The sequence below is a fragment of the Heptranchias perlo genome, chromosome 13 (assembly GCF_035084215.1).
Source record: "Heptranchias perlo isolate sHepPer1 chromosome 13, sHepPer1.hap1, whole genome shotgun sequence".
Classification (NCBI taxonomy): domain Eukaryota; kingdom Metazoa; phylum Chordata; class Chondrichthyes; order Hexanchiformes; family Hexanchidae; genus Heptranchias; species Heptranchias perlo.
This window is the reverse complement of record NC_090337.1, coordinates 56,792,021-56,806,897: the sequence shown is the minus strand read 5'-3', so window position 1 is coordinate 56,806,897 and position 14,877 is coordinate 56,792,021. Positions and strand designations below refer to the sequence as shown.

The 14,877-nt window shown below is 48.1% G+C and overlaps 1 protein-coding gene across 2 annotated transcripts in view; it reads right to left on the bottom strand.

Annotated features, from left to right (window-relative positions):
* The window catches only part of LOC137331611 (diacylglycerol kinase delta-like), a 142,698-nt gene that overhangs the window by 97,313 nt on the left and 30,508 nt on the right, over positions 1-14,877 (bottom strand). The gene's annotated exons all lie outside the window — the stretch shown is intronic.

The window sequence follows — 14,877 nt, the reverse complement described above, 5'->3', positions numbered from 1 at the left end:
CTCACATTAGAGACCAGCCAGCACTCACATTAGAGGCCAGCCAGCACTCACATTAGAGGCCAGCCAGCACTCACATTAGAGGCCAGCCAGCACTCACATTAGAGGCCAGCCAGCACTCACATTAGAGGCCAGCCAGCACTCACATTAGAGGCCAGCCAGCACTCACATTAGAGGCCAGCCAGCACTCACATTAGAGGCCAGCCAGCACTCACATTAGAAACCCGCCATCATACTCAGTAGGGACCAGCCAGCACTCACATTTGGGATCAGCCACCACTCACGTTGGGGATCAACCGGCATTCATATTAGAGACCAGCCAGTACTCACATCAGAGACCAGACAGCATTCACATTAATGACCAGCGAGCAGTCACAATACGGACCAGCCAGCAATCACATTATGGACCAACCAGCACTCAATTAGGGACCAGCCAGCATTCACGTTAGGTACCAGCCAGCATTCATTTCAGGGACCAGCCAACACTCACATTAGGGGCCAGCCAGCACTTACTTTATGGACCATCCAGCGTTCACATGAGAGACCTACCAGCACTCACATTATAGAGCAGCCACCACTCACCTTAAGGAGAAGCCAGCTCTCACATGGGAACTAGCCAGGACTCGCATTAGGGACCAGCCAGAATTCACATTAGGAATTAACCAGCATTCACATCAGAGACCAGCCAGCACTCACATTGGGGACCAGCCAGCACTCACATTAGGGACCAGCCAGCACTCACATTGGAGACCAGCCAGCACTCACATTAGATACCAGCCAGCACTCGTATCGGGGAACAGCCAGCACGCACATTATGGAGCAGCCAGCACTCACATTATGGAGCAGCCAGCACTCACATTATGGAGCAGCCAGCACTCACATTATGGAGCAGCCAGCACTCACATTATGGAGCAGCCAGCACTCACATTATGGAGCAGCCAGCACTCACATTATGGAGCAGCCAGCACTCACATTAGAGAGAAGCCAGCACTCACATTAGAGAGAAGCCAGCTCTCACATTAGAGAGAAGCCAGCTCTCACATTAGGAACGTTTAGCGAGTTGGTCACACCGCAGGTAAAGGGTGTACAGGCAGGAAGTGAATGGGTGACCACCAGGCAGAGTAAGAGGTGCAGGCAGGTGGTGCAGGGGTCCCCTGTGGCCATCCCCCTCTCAAACAGATATACCACTTTGGATGCTGTTGGGGGGGATGACTTATCAGGGGAAGGCAGCAGCAGCCAACTTCCTGGCACCACGGGTGGCTCTGCTGCACAGGCTGGGAGGAAAAAGAGTGGAAGAGCTATAGTGATACGGGACTCAATTGTAAGGGGAATAGATAGGCGTTTCTGCGGCCGCAACTGAGACTCCAGGATGGTGTGTTGCCTCCCTGGTGCAAGGGTCAAGGACGTCTCGGAGCGGCTACAGAACATTTTGGAGGGGGAGGGCGAACAGCCAGCTGTCGTGGTGCACATCGGCACCAACGATTTCGGTAAAAAAGGGGATGAGGTCCTAAAAGCAGAATATAGGGAGTTAGGAGGTAAATTAAAAAATAGGACCTCAAAGGTAGTAATCTCAGGATTGCTACCAGTGCCACGGGCAAGTCAGAGTAGGAATGACAGGATAGCTAGGATGAATACGTGGCTTAAGAGATGGTGCAAGAGGGCGGGATTCATATTCCTGGGCCATTGGAACCGGTTCTGGGGGAGGTGGGACCAGTACAAACCGGACGGTCTGCACCTGGGCAGGGCTGGGACCGCTGTCCTAGGGGGAGTGTTTGCTAGTGCTGTTGGGGAGGGTTTAAACTAAAGTGGCAGGGGGTTGGGAACCTGAGCAGGGAGACAGAGGAAAGCGTATCAGGAAGGGACAGAAGGTATGGAGTAATAGGTAAAGTGTTAAAAAAGGAAAAAGCAGGAACTAAGTGTCACAAAACAGATTTGAAAGTTCTTTATCTGAATACACGTAGCATTCGTAACAAAATGGACGAGTTAACGGCACAAATAACTACATATGGGTATGATCGTGTGGCCATTACAGAAACATGGCTGCAGGGTGACAACGACTGGGAATTAAATATGCCAGGGTATTTAACAATCAGGAAGGACAGGCAGGAAGGAAGGGGAGTTGGGATGGCTATGTTAATAAAGGAAGGAATCACTGTAATACAGAGAAATTATATTGGGACAAAGGATCAAGATAATGAAACAGTTTGGGTAGAGATAAGGAATAATAAGGGGAAAAAAACACTAGTGGGCATAGTATATAGGCCTCCTAATAGTTGCAACTCTGCTGGAAGAAGTATTAATCAGGAAATAGTCGGGGCATGTAACAAGGGAACAGCTATAATTATGGGGGATTTTAACTATCATATTAACTGGACAAATCAAATTGGGCAGGGCAGCCTTGAGGAAGAGTTCATTGAGTGCATTAGGGATGGATTTCTTGAGCAGTATGTAACTGATCCTACAAGGGTGCAGGCAACCTTGGACCTGGTCCTGTGTAATGAGTCAGGATTAATTAATAATGTCCTAGTTAAGGATCCCCTTGGAATAAGTGACCACAACATGGTTGAATTCCATATCCAATTAGAGGGTGAGAAGGTTGATTCTCAAACAAGCGTACTGAGCTTGAATAAAGGAGACTATGATGGTATGAGAGCAGAATTGATTAAAGTGGACTGGGAAAATAGATTAAAGGGTAAGACGGTACATGAACAGTGGTGTTCATTTAAGGAGTTATTTTACAACTTTCAAAAAATATATATTCCACTGAGGAAAAAAGGGTGTAAAAGAAATGATAGCCATCCGTGGCTAAGTAAAGAAATTAAGGATAGTATCCGACTAAAAACAAGGACATATAAGGTAGCCAAACTTAGTGGGAGGATAGAAGATTGGGAAGTCTTCAAAAGACAGCAAAAAGTAACTAAAGGATTGATTAAGAAAGGGAAGATAGATTATGAAAAGAAATTAGCAAAAAATATAAAAACAGATAGCAAGAGTTTCTATAGTTATATAAAAAGAAAAAGGGTGGCGAAGGCAAACGTAGGTCCCTTAGAGGACGAGACCGGGAAATTAATGGTGGGAGACATGGAGATGGCAAAAATGCTGAACAAATATTTTGTTTCAGTCTTTACAGTAGAGGACACTAAGAATATCCCAACACTGGACAAACAGGGGGCTCTAGCAGGGGGGAGGAGCTATATACGATTTAAATCACTAAGGAGATGGTACTCAGTAAAATAATGGGACTCAAAGCGGATAAATCCCCTGGACCTGATGGCTGACATCTTAAGGTCTTGAGGGAAGTGGCAGTAGGGATTGTGGATGCTTTGGTAATAATTTTCCAAAATTCCCTGGACTCAGGAAAGGTCCTGGCAGATTGGAAAACTGCTAATGTAACACCCTTATTGAAAAAGGGTAGTAGGCAGAAGGCTGGAAATTATAGGCCAGTTAGCCTAACATCTGTGGTGGGTAAAATTTTGGAGTCTATTATTAAGGAGACAGTAACGGAACATTTAGATAAGCATAATTTAATAGGACAAAGTCAGCATGGCTTTATGAAGGGGAAGTCATGTCTGACAAATTTGCTTGAGTTCTTTGAGGACATAACGTACAGGGTGGATGAAGGGGAACCAGTGGACGTAGTGTATTTAGACTTCCGGAAGGCATTCGACAAGGTGCCACATAAAAGATTATTGCTCAAGATAAAAAATCACGGGATTGGGGGTGATATTCTGGCATGGGTGGAGGATTGGTTATCTAACAGGAAGCAGAGAGTTGGGATAAATGGTTCATTCTCGGACTGGCAACCAGTAACCAGTGGTGTTCCACAGGGGTCGGTGCTGGGTCCCCAACTCTTTACAATCTATATTAACGATTTGGAGGAGGGGACCGAGTGCAACATATCAAAATTTGCAGATGATACAAAGATGGGAGGGAAAGTAGAGAGTGAGGAGGACATTAAAAACCTACAAGGGGATACAGACAGGCTGGGTGAGTGGGCGGAGATTTGGCAGATGCAATACAATATTGGAAAATGTGAGGTTATGCACTTTGGCAGGAAAAATCAGAGAGCAAGTTATTATCTTAATGGCGAGAAACTGGAAAGTACTGCAGTACAAAGGGATCTGGGGGTCCTCGTGCAAGAAAATCAAAAAGTTAGTATGCAGGTGCAGCAGGTGATCAAGAAGGCCAACGGAATGTTGGCTTTTATTGCTAGGGGGATAGAATATAAAAACAGGGAGGTATTGCTGCAGTTATATAAGGTATTAGTGAGACCGCACCTGGAATACTGCATACAGTTTTGGTGTCCATACTTAAGAAAAGACATACTTGCTCTCGAGGCAGTACAAAGAAGGTTCACTCGGTTAATCCCGGGGATGAGGGGGTGGACATATGAGGAGAGGTTGAGTGGATTGGGACTCTACTCATTGGAGTTCAGAAGAATGAGAGGCGATCTTATTGAAACATATAAGATTGTGAAGGGGCTTGATCGGGTGGATGCGGTAAGGATGTTCCCAAAGATGGGTGAAACTAGAACTAGGGGGCATAATCTTAGAATAAGGGGCTGCTCTTTCAAAACTGAGATGAGGAGAAACTTCTTCACTCAGAGGGTAGTAGGTCTGTGGAATTTGCTGCCCCAGGAAGCTGTGGAAGCTACATCATTAGATAAATTTAAAACAGAAATAGGCAGTTTCCTAGAAGTAAAGGGAATTAGGGGTTATGGGGAGCGGGCAGGAAATTGGACATGAAGCTGAGTTCGGATCGGTCAAGGCCCTGTGGGTGGCGGAGAGGGCCCAGGGGCTGAGCGGCCGGGTCCTGCTCCTACTTCTTGTGTTCTTTAGATTTGTGGTTGGGATCAGATCAGCCATGATCTTATTGAATGGCGGAGCAGGCTCGAGGGGCCGATTGGCCTACTCCTGCTTCTATTTCTTATGTTCTTATGTTCTTATGAACCAGCCAGGACTCATATTAGAGACCAGCCAACATTCACATTAGGGACCAGCCAACATTCACATTCGGCATCAACCAGCATTCACATTACAGACCAGCCAGCATTCACATTAAAGACCAGCCAGCACTCACATTAGTAACCAGCCAGCAATCACTTTAGAGACCAGCCAGCAATCACATTAGAGACCAGCCAGCAATCACATTAGAGACCAGCCAGCAATCACATTAGGGACCAGCCAGCACTCACATTAGGGACCAGCCAGCAATCACATTACAGGCCAGCCAGAATTGACATTAGAGACCTGTCAGGAGTCACATTCGGGACCAGCCCGCAATCGCATTAGGGACCAGCCAGCACTCGCATTAGAGACCAGCCAGCACTCGCATTAGAGACCAGCCAAATTGACATTAGAGACCTGTCAGGAGTCACATTAGGGACCAGCCAGCAATCACATTGGGGACCAGCCTGCACACACATTTCGAACCAGCCTGCACTCACATTTCGAACCAGCCTGCACTCACATTTCGAACCAGCCTGCACTCACATTTCGAACCAGCCTGCACTCACATTTCGAACCAGCCTGCACTCACATTTCGAACCAGCCTGCACTCACATTTCGAACCAGCCTGCACTCACATTAGAAACCAGCCAGCACTCACATTAGAAACCAGCCAGCACTCACATTAGAAACCTGCTAGCATTGATATTAGAGACCAGTCAGCATTGACATTACAGATCAGCCAGCACTCACATTAGGGACCAGCCAGCACTCACATTAGGGACCAGCCAGCACTCACATTAGGGACCAGCCAGCACTCACATTAGGGACCAGCCAGCACTCACATTAGGGACCAGCCAGCACTCACATTAGGGACCAGCCAGCACTCACATTAGGGACCAGCCAGCACTCACATTAGGGACCAGCCAGCACTCACATTAGGGACCAGCCAGCACTCACATTAGGGACCAGCCAGCACTCACATTAGGGACCAGCCAGCACTCACATTAGGGACCAGCCAGCACTCACATTAGAGACCAGCCAGCACTCACATTAGAGACCAGCCAGCACTCACATTGGGGACCAGCCAGCACTCACATTGGGGACCAGCCAGCACTCACATTAGTAACCAGCCAGCAATCACATTAGAGGCCAGCCAACACTCAAAATAGGGACCAGCCAGCACTCACATTAGGGACCAGCCAGCACTCACATTAGGGACCAGCCAGCACTCACATTAGGGACCAGCCAGCACTCACATTAGGGACCAGCCAGCACTCACATTAGGGACCAGCCAGCACTCACATTAGGGACCAGCCAGCACTCACATTAGGGACCAGCCAGCACTCACATTAGGGACCAGCCAGCACTCACATTAGGGACCAGCCAGCACTCACATTAGATACCAGCCAGCACTCACTTTAGAGACCAGCCAACACTCATATCAGGGATCAGCCAGCACTCACATTATGGACCATCCAGCGTTCACATGAGAGACCTACCAGCACTCACATTATGGAACAGCCAGCACTCACATTAGGGAGAAGCCAGCTCTCACATTGGGAACCAGCCAGGACTCACATTAGGGACCAGCCAGAATTCACATTAGGGATCAGCCAGCACTTACAAGTGAGACCAGCCTGCACTCACATTAGAGACCAGCCAGCACTCACATTAGGGAACAGTCAGCACTCACATAATGGACCAGCCAGCACTCACATTAGAGACGAGCCAACACTCACATTAGATACCAGCCAGCATTCACATCAGGGACCAGCCAGCATTCACATCGGGGGCCAGCCAACACTTACATTAGGGGCCAGCCAGCACTCACTTTAGGGACCACCCAGCACTCACATTAGAGACCACCCAGCACTCACATTAGAGACCACCCAGCACTCACATTAGAGACGAGCCAGCACTCACATTAGAGACCAGCCAACATACACATTGTTGAGTAACCAACACTCACATTAGGGACCAGCCAGCTCTCACATTAGTGACCAGCCAGCGTTGACATTAGAGACTGTAAGAAAATAAGAGCATAACAAAAAGGAACAGGAGTAGGCCACATGACCCCTTGAGCCTGCTCTGCCATTCAATCAGATCATGACTGATCTTTGACCTCAATTCCACTTTTCCGCCCGATCCCCATATCCCTTGATTTCCCTAGATTCCAAAAATCTATCCATCTCAGCCTTAAACATATTCAATGACACAGCAGCCACAGCCCTCTGGGGTAGAGAATTCCAAAGATTCACAACCCTCATCTCAGTCTTGAATGGCCGACCCCTTATCCTGAGACTTTGCTCTCCTGGTTCTAGACTCTCTATCCAGGGGAAACAATCTCTCACTATCTACCCTGTCAAGCCCCCTCATAATCTTATATGTTTCAATGAGATCACCTCTCATTCTTCTAAACTCCAGAGAGTATAGGCCTATTCTACTCAACCTCTCTTCATACGACAATCCTCTCATCCCAGGAATTAACGAAGTGAACCTTTGTTGCACCGCCTCCAAGGCAAGTATATTCTTCCTTAGATAAGGAGACCAAAACTGTTCGCAGTACTCCAGGTGAGGTCCCACTAAAGCCTTGTACAACAGTAGTAAGACTTCTTTACTCTTGTACTCCAACCCCCTTGCAATAAAGGCCAACATGCCATTTGCTTTCCTAATTGCTTGCTGTACCTACATACTAACTTTTTGTGTTTCTTGTACGAGGACACCCAAGTCTCTCTGAACACCAACATTTAATAGTTTCTCACCATTTAAAAAATATTCTGTTTTTCTATTCTTCCTACCAAAGTGAATAACCTCACATTTCCCCATATTGTACTCCATCGGCCACCTTCTTGTCCACTCACTTAACCTGACTATATCCCTTTGCAGACTCTTTGTGTCCTCCTCACAGCTTACTTTCCCACCTAGCTTTGTATTGTCAGCAAACTTGGATACATTACACTCGGTCCCTTCATCTAAGTCATTAATATAGATTGTAAATAGCTGAGGCCCAAGCACCGATCCTTGCGGCACCCCACTAGACCAGCCAGCATTCGGATAGGGATCAACCATTGACATTAGGGATCAGCCAGCACTCACATTAGAGACCAGCCAGCACTCACATTAGAGACCAGCCAGCACTCACATTAGAGACCAGCCAGCACTCACAATAGAGACCAGCCAGCACTCACAATAGAGACCAGCCAGCACTCACAATAGAGACCAGCCAGCACTCACAATAGAGACCAGCCAGCACTCACAATAGAGACCAGCCAGCACTCACAATAGAGACCAGCCAGCACTCACAATAGAGACCAGCCAGCACTCACAATAGAGACCAGCCAGCACTCACAATAGAGACCAGCCAGCACTCACAATAGAGACCAGCCAGCACTCACAATAGAGACCAGCCAGCACTCACAATAGAGACCAGCCAGCACTCACAATAGAGACCAGCCAGCACTCACAATAGAGACCAGCCAGCACTCACAATAGAGACCAGCCAGCACTCACAATAGAGACCAGCCAGCACTCACAATAGAGACCAGCCAGCACTCACAATAGAGACCAGCCAGCACTCACAATAGAGACCAGCCAGCACTCACAATAGAGACCAGCCAGCACTCACAATAGATACCAGAAAGCACTCACAATAGAGACCAGCCAGCACTCACATTAGAGACCAGCCAGCACTCACATTAGAGACCAGAAAGCACTTACATTAGAGACCAGCCAGCACTCACATTAGAGACCAGCGAGCACTCACATTAGAGACCAGCCAGCACTCACATTAGAGACCAGCCAGCACTCACATTAGAGACCAGCCAGCACTCACATTAGAGACCAGCCAGCACTCACATTAGAGACCAGCCAGCACTCACATTAGAGACCAGCCAGCACTCACATTAGAGACCAGCCAGCACTCACATTAGAGACCAGAAAGCACTCACATTAGAGACCAGAAAGCACTCACATTAGAGACCAGAAAGTATTCACATTAGGGATCAACCTGCGTTGACTTTAGGGACCAGCCAGCATTCACATTAGGGATCAGCCAGAATTCACATTAGGGACCAGCCAGCATTCACATTAGGGACCAGCCAGCATTCACATTTGGGATCAGCCAGCACTCACATTAGGAATCAGCCACAATTCACATTAGGAATCAACCACAATTCGCATTAGAGACCAGCCAGCACTCACAGTAAAGACCTGCCAGCACTCACATTAGAAACCAGCCAGCACTCACTTTAGAGACAAGCCATGACTCACATTAGAGACCAGCCAGCTTTGACAATAGAGACCAGCCAGCACTCACAATAGGGATCAGCCAGCACTCAGTTTAAACCTGTCATTTTATCTCCAAATTTGTTAATCCTCATTAAACACTTCAACTGTTCAGCTGGATAAGTATCCTTAACTCACTGCCACCTTTTGCTCCCTTTGTTTTGTAGCTTTATACTTTAGCATACAATTCCTTGTATGTATTGTGACATTATGTTGGAGCTGGAGGTCTGATCTGGTTGCTGTGAGAGTCTGGTACTTAACAATCTATTAGCAACTGTGTTACATCTACACAGTGCGTTTAAACAACCTTCTTGCAAAGGGATAATTCCTCCCCTCCCGTCCCCTCTGAGTCTCACAGTCTCTGCCTGAAGCTGATGGCCTCTTGTCTCAAACTGCATCCCGGTCAACACTAACAGGATGACATGAGGAAGTGAGTTCAAGTCCAGTCGGTTGGAACGTAAACAGCAGGAAATCCTAGTCCTGGAACATTGAAGCTTAACCCTTAGTGCATGGCTGGGGTAGCTTGCTTCTTGGATACAAAATCTAATGCTTATTGTCATAGATTTTCATAATTTAAAAAAATATTCCCACCATCTCCCCAGCTCCAACACAATCCCCTTTTTTTTACTTGCTCCCTCCCCGCCGCCCCTCCCCCCCCCCCACCAATCAATGTTACACATTTGCTTTCAGGCCTCCAGCTTCACTGGTCTTTGAGGAGCTGCACAAACTTGACCTGGGATTTCCCCCACTCTTGCAGCATAACTAATGATATAAATGAGATCAGGAACTCAAGATTGTGCAGAATTGTAGGGCTGTAGGTCTGAATGGACAGCACAGTGCATTGGAGCAGCCATCCCGAATCAAATGGTGGATTCACACCATCCCGTGCAATAGGAACTGGACAAATACCACTCACCACCTGCATATTACCAACTGGAATCTACCAGTCTTCATACAAAGTAGGGTTTGGAGTAAATGCATCATAGGAACCTGCAAATAAGGTACAGCATCATAAACTGCTAGAGTGAAGCTGAAACAGTTTATAAGCATTAGTAAAGTACTGGGTTTGAAGTAAAACCTCTGCCTCACTTCAACCTACAGTACCTGTATGTTAGTTGTTTTGTCTGAATTTTATGCTCATTAAGGTGAGGATTGTTAGTGCAGAACAATGAAACACTTTACACTTCAGGAACTCTGGTCCTGATATTTACGGGGATGAGGGGAGGGAGCGGGGTGGAGGATCGGATCACGGGTTGGGTGGGGGGAAGAGATTGCGGGGGGGAAGAGATCGCGGGGGGGAAGAGATCACAGGGGAAGAGATTGCGGCGGGGAAGAGATGGCAGAAGAAAGAGATGGCAAAGGGAAAAGATCGCGGGGGAAGAGATCACGGGGAGAAGAGATTGCGGGGAGAAGAGATCGCGGGGAGAAGAGATCGCGGGGAGAAGAGATTGCGGGGGGAGAGATCGCGGGGAGAAGAGATTACGCGGGGAGAAGAGATTACGGGGGGAGAGATCGCGGGGAGAAGAGATTGCGGGGGGAGAGATCGCGGGGAGAAGAGATTGCGGGGGGAGAGATCGCGGGGAGAAGAGATTACGCGGGGAGAAGAGATTACGGGGGGAGAGATCGCGGGGAGAAGAGATTGCGGGGGGAGAGATCGCGGGGAGAAGAGATTGCGGGGAGAAGAGATCGCGGGGAGGAGATTACGGGGGGAGAGATCGCGGGGAGAAGAGATTGCGGGGGGAGAGATCGCGGGGAGAAGAGATTGCGGGGGGAGAGATCGTGGGGAGAAGAGATTGCGGGGGGAGATATCACGGGGGAAGAGATTACGCGGGGAGAAGAGATTACGGGGGGAGAGATCGCGGGGAGAAGAGATTGCGGGGGGAGAGATCGCGGGGAGAAGAGATTGCGGGGGGAGAGATCGCGGGGAGAAGAGATTGCGGGGGGAGATATCGCGGGGGAAGAGATCACGGGGGAGAGAGATCGCCGGGGTGGGGGGAAATCGCAGGTCGGCATTGGATCGCGGGGAGATAGGCTAATTGCAGGCCCAGTGATCGCAGGGAGGGGATCGGTCGATTGTGGGTTGGGGGGGGGGGGGGGGGGGGAATCGGATTGTGGTAGGGGTCTGGAGATCGCAGGGATGGGGTTGGACGATCGAGGGGAGGGAGGCAGGTCACGGCAGGTTTGCTTGGGGGGCCGGAGGGAGCACTCCTGTTCCTCCTGGCACACAAGCAGTGCTGGAAAAGCACTTACCTGTTGGAGCCGGCAGTTCTCGCCTCCCTTTAGCTGCTGGGTTTCCCCGAGCCCTGGGAAACCTGGCCCACAGCCGTTAAATCCAAATGGCAGCTAAAATTTGAGGCACGCAGCCTCATTAACATATTAAAATTACTGACTCGCCTCTCGAGAGCAGGTGTGTTCATAGCGGGTTGGGGTCGGGTTTCACATTTTTAAGAACTTAACCCCCCCACCCATCCTTGGGGGTTAAAACTACCCCCCCATCCCCAACCTGTCTCAGCGTTAAGCATTACCACATTAGGAACAGCACAGCTTAGGTAGAGAGTAAAGCTCCCTCTACACTGTCTCATCGAATACTCCCAGGGCAGGTACAGCACGGGTTAGTTAGAGTAAAGCTCCCACTACACTGTCTCATCAAACACTCTCAGGTCAGGTATACCACAGCATAGATAAGAGTAACACTTCTTCTGTGCGGCTCTGGCCTCGACTCTGTCAACATGCTACCTCTCGGCAACATCATTCGCAAGTGCAGGGTCAGCTTGCAAACGTACGCCACAGACACTCAGACTCTAACTTTCGCTGCCACCATTAACAACTATTAATATAATTTCCAACAGCTTGTCTACCACCAAGTCATGGATGAGTTGTCATTTCCTTCAGCTCAGTACAGATAGAATCAAAGACATCTCTTTTGATTTGTCACGGATGAGCAGTCATTCACTGAAGAAAAGTGAATGAGGAAGACAATGGAGAATCTTGAAGGTGGTGTCTGCATGTACAGATAATGGCAGGAAGTTGAGGGATGGGGCAAGATTGGAGTGCCCACTGCAATTCCTCACAGGAGGCAGAGTGGTAAGCCTCGCCTGGTGGGGCTGTCTCACTGATCGGGAAAGACCTGCTATCAGTGAGCCAGGCATCGGTCAGAATGCCAATGTACTCCTCCAGGATGAGGTCATGGAGGGGGGAAAGCCTTTTTTTAATAATGAGAAGACATTTTGCAAATGAATGTGAGAAAATGGGCAGCCAAGAACTCACTGAAGGAGTCAGAGGGTTAAAGAAAGACTGACTGGAGGTATCAGTGGGTGTGTAGAAGGTGTTTAAGGGGATAGGAAGCAGAATGGAAAACTTGACCACTGGGGAGTGTAAGGGATGGGGTAAGCAACGGGATAGGGGCGTGAGGTTGCTGGGGTAGCTGCTTAGAGAGAGCCAGTGGTGTGTGCCACAGTATGTGGGGTGGAGAATGCAGAGGGAAGTTGTAGGCATAACCAGGAGAGACAAGAGACTGAGAAGGCAGCAACAATGGTGTAGAAGATCCACTTAGGCATGGTGCATGTGTCAGAAAGGGTGGAAGGGAGTGTGGAGGTAGAGACTGGAAAGAGGTGGGAAACAAAGGAGGGCAAAGAAAAGGGAGATAGAGACCGAGAAACTCAGCTCTAGAGTGGCAACCAAAACACCCATCTGCGTGGACCAGCAACCAGGAGTTACAGATTAGCATATATATGGGAAGGTCAGCAGCACTTGCGTCAAATGTTGCTCGAGATCAGTATCTGTGCTTGCCTGGGGAAGCTGAGTCAATCCTGCTCAGGGTTCATGGTCAGGGATGGCTTTGTTCTTTGCTTCTATAGCACAAAATCACACGAGCTGCTCCTACTTCTATTTTGCCCTTCAGTGTAGAAGATCCACTTAGGCATATGCAGTGTGTCAGGGAGAGTGGATTAGAGTGTGTGAGGTGGAGATTGGAAAGAAGAGGGGAATAAAGCAGGACACTTCTCCCATACAGTTTGGCAGGTTCTCTACTCCCTCTAAACTCCCAAGTCAGAATTGCTGCTGCTGCTCTCCCTGTTAGCCTGAACATGGCTGAATAAATCCCATCTGTCGTGGCAACTCTTGCTCCCCAAGTAGAGATTCAGCTCCACACTTTCAGAGTTGGGAGACTTCCTAATGAATTAAAATCAGAGAGGAAATTCTGTATGGATCCGGGTATACGGAATGCTGAGGAACTGTTTGCTCTTCCTGTTGTTGTTGTATTGTCAGACTGTCCAACATCAAGTCCAGGTCACAGTCTGACAACAGAGAGCAACAACAGGAAGAGGAAACCGGTCTTCAGCACTCCATGTACTCAAATCTAGTCAGATCTTTTTCCTAGCGACAATGGAAATACTGAAGCCATGTTATTTGTCTCCTGCTAAAAGCCTGTACTTTTGCCTGAAATTGCATTCTCATCCCTTGCTGTTTGAGCAAGCTGAATCACAGAGCAAAACCTGTTCGAACCTGATCTGAGCTTCAAACCAATATTCTATCCAACACCAAAACTGCTTATTTTCACCTTGGCAACAGCACCTGCATCTGCCTTTATCTCACCTCCACATCACTGAAATCCTTATGAAAACTTCTGTTACCTCTAGACACAGCTTCTCCAATATCCCCATTATCAGTCTCCCAACTGTAACAAATTCCAACTGGACCTAAATTTCCACCTCCCAAATACCCTTGTGCAAATCTATCAACCCCATCCTCACAGAACTTTACTGGTTCCCAGTACCCCAATTCATTGGATTCAAAATCCCGAAAGCCCTCCAGGACCTCACTCCATCTTGCCTCTGTACCCTCTCTACCCCTACAACCTAGCTCACTACACTCAATCACTGCAACCTCCTCCACTCCTACATCCCAGCTCACTACACCCGACCTCTGCAATCTCCTCCACCCCTACATCCAAGCCCATGAAAAAGGATTCTAGAACAGACATTCAAAATTCATAACAAAACAAAAAACGGTAAGGCACTGAGCTCCCAATGCTCTCTAACTACAATAGAATTTAAACCCAAATACTTGACCTGCTCTGCCCTGCTCATCATACTCACTATAAATCAGGACTTGATTGAAAAATCAGGAAAGAGAGTTAATCCGGGATTTAAAATAAATCTCTAGCTGAAGAAAAATTGAGGCCCAAACAACAGCAATCCGCAGCAGCCCTTGCCAACTTTTATGCCTCAACCAACATCATTAAAACAGATCATCTGATCATTTATCTCAATGCTGTTTGTGGGACCTTGCTGTGCGCAAATTGGCCACTGCATTTCCCTGTATTACAACAGCAACTAAACTTCAAAAGTTCTTCATTAGCTGTGAAGCGCTTTGGGACGTCCTAGCGACAATGGAAATACTGATGCCATGTTATTTGTCTCCTGCTAAAAGCCTGTACTTTTGCCTGAAATTGCATTCTCATCCCTTGCTGTTTGAGCAAGCTGAATCACAGAGCAAAACAGTTCGAACCTGATCTGAGCTTCAAACCAATATTCTATCCAACACCAAAACTGCTTATTTTCACCTTGGCAACAGCACCTGCATCTGCCTTGATCTCACCTCCACCATCACTGAAATCCTTTCTTTAGCATGGAACGTACCCAGTCAA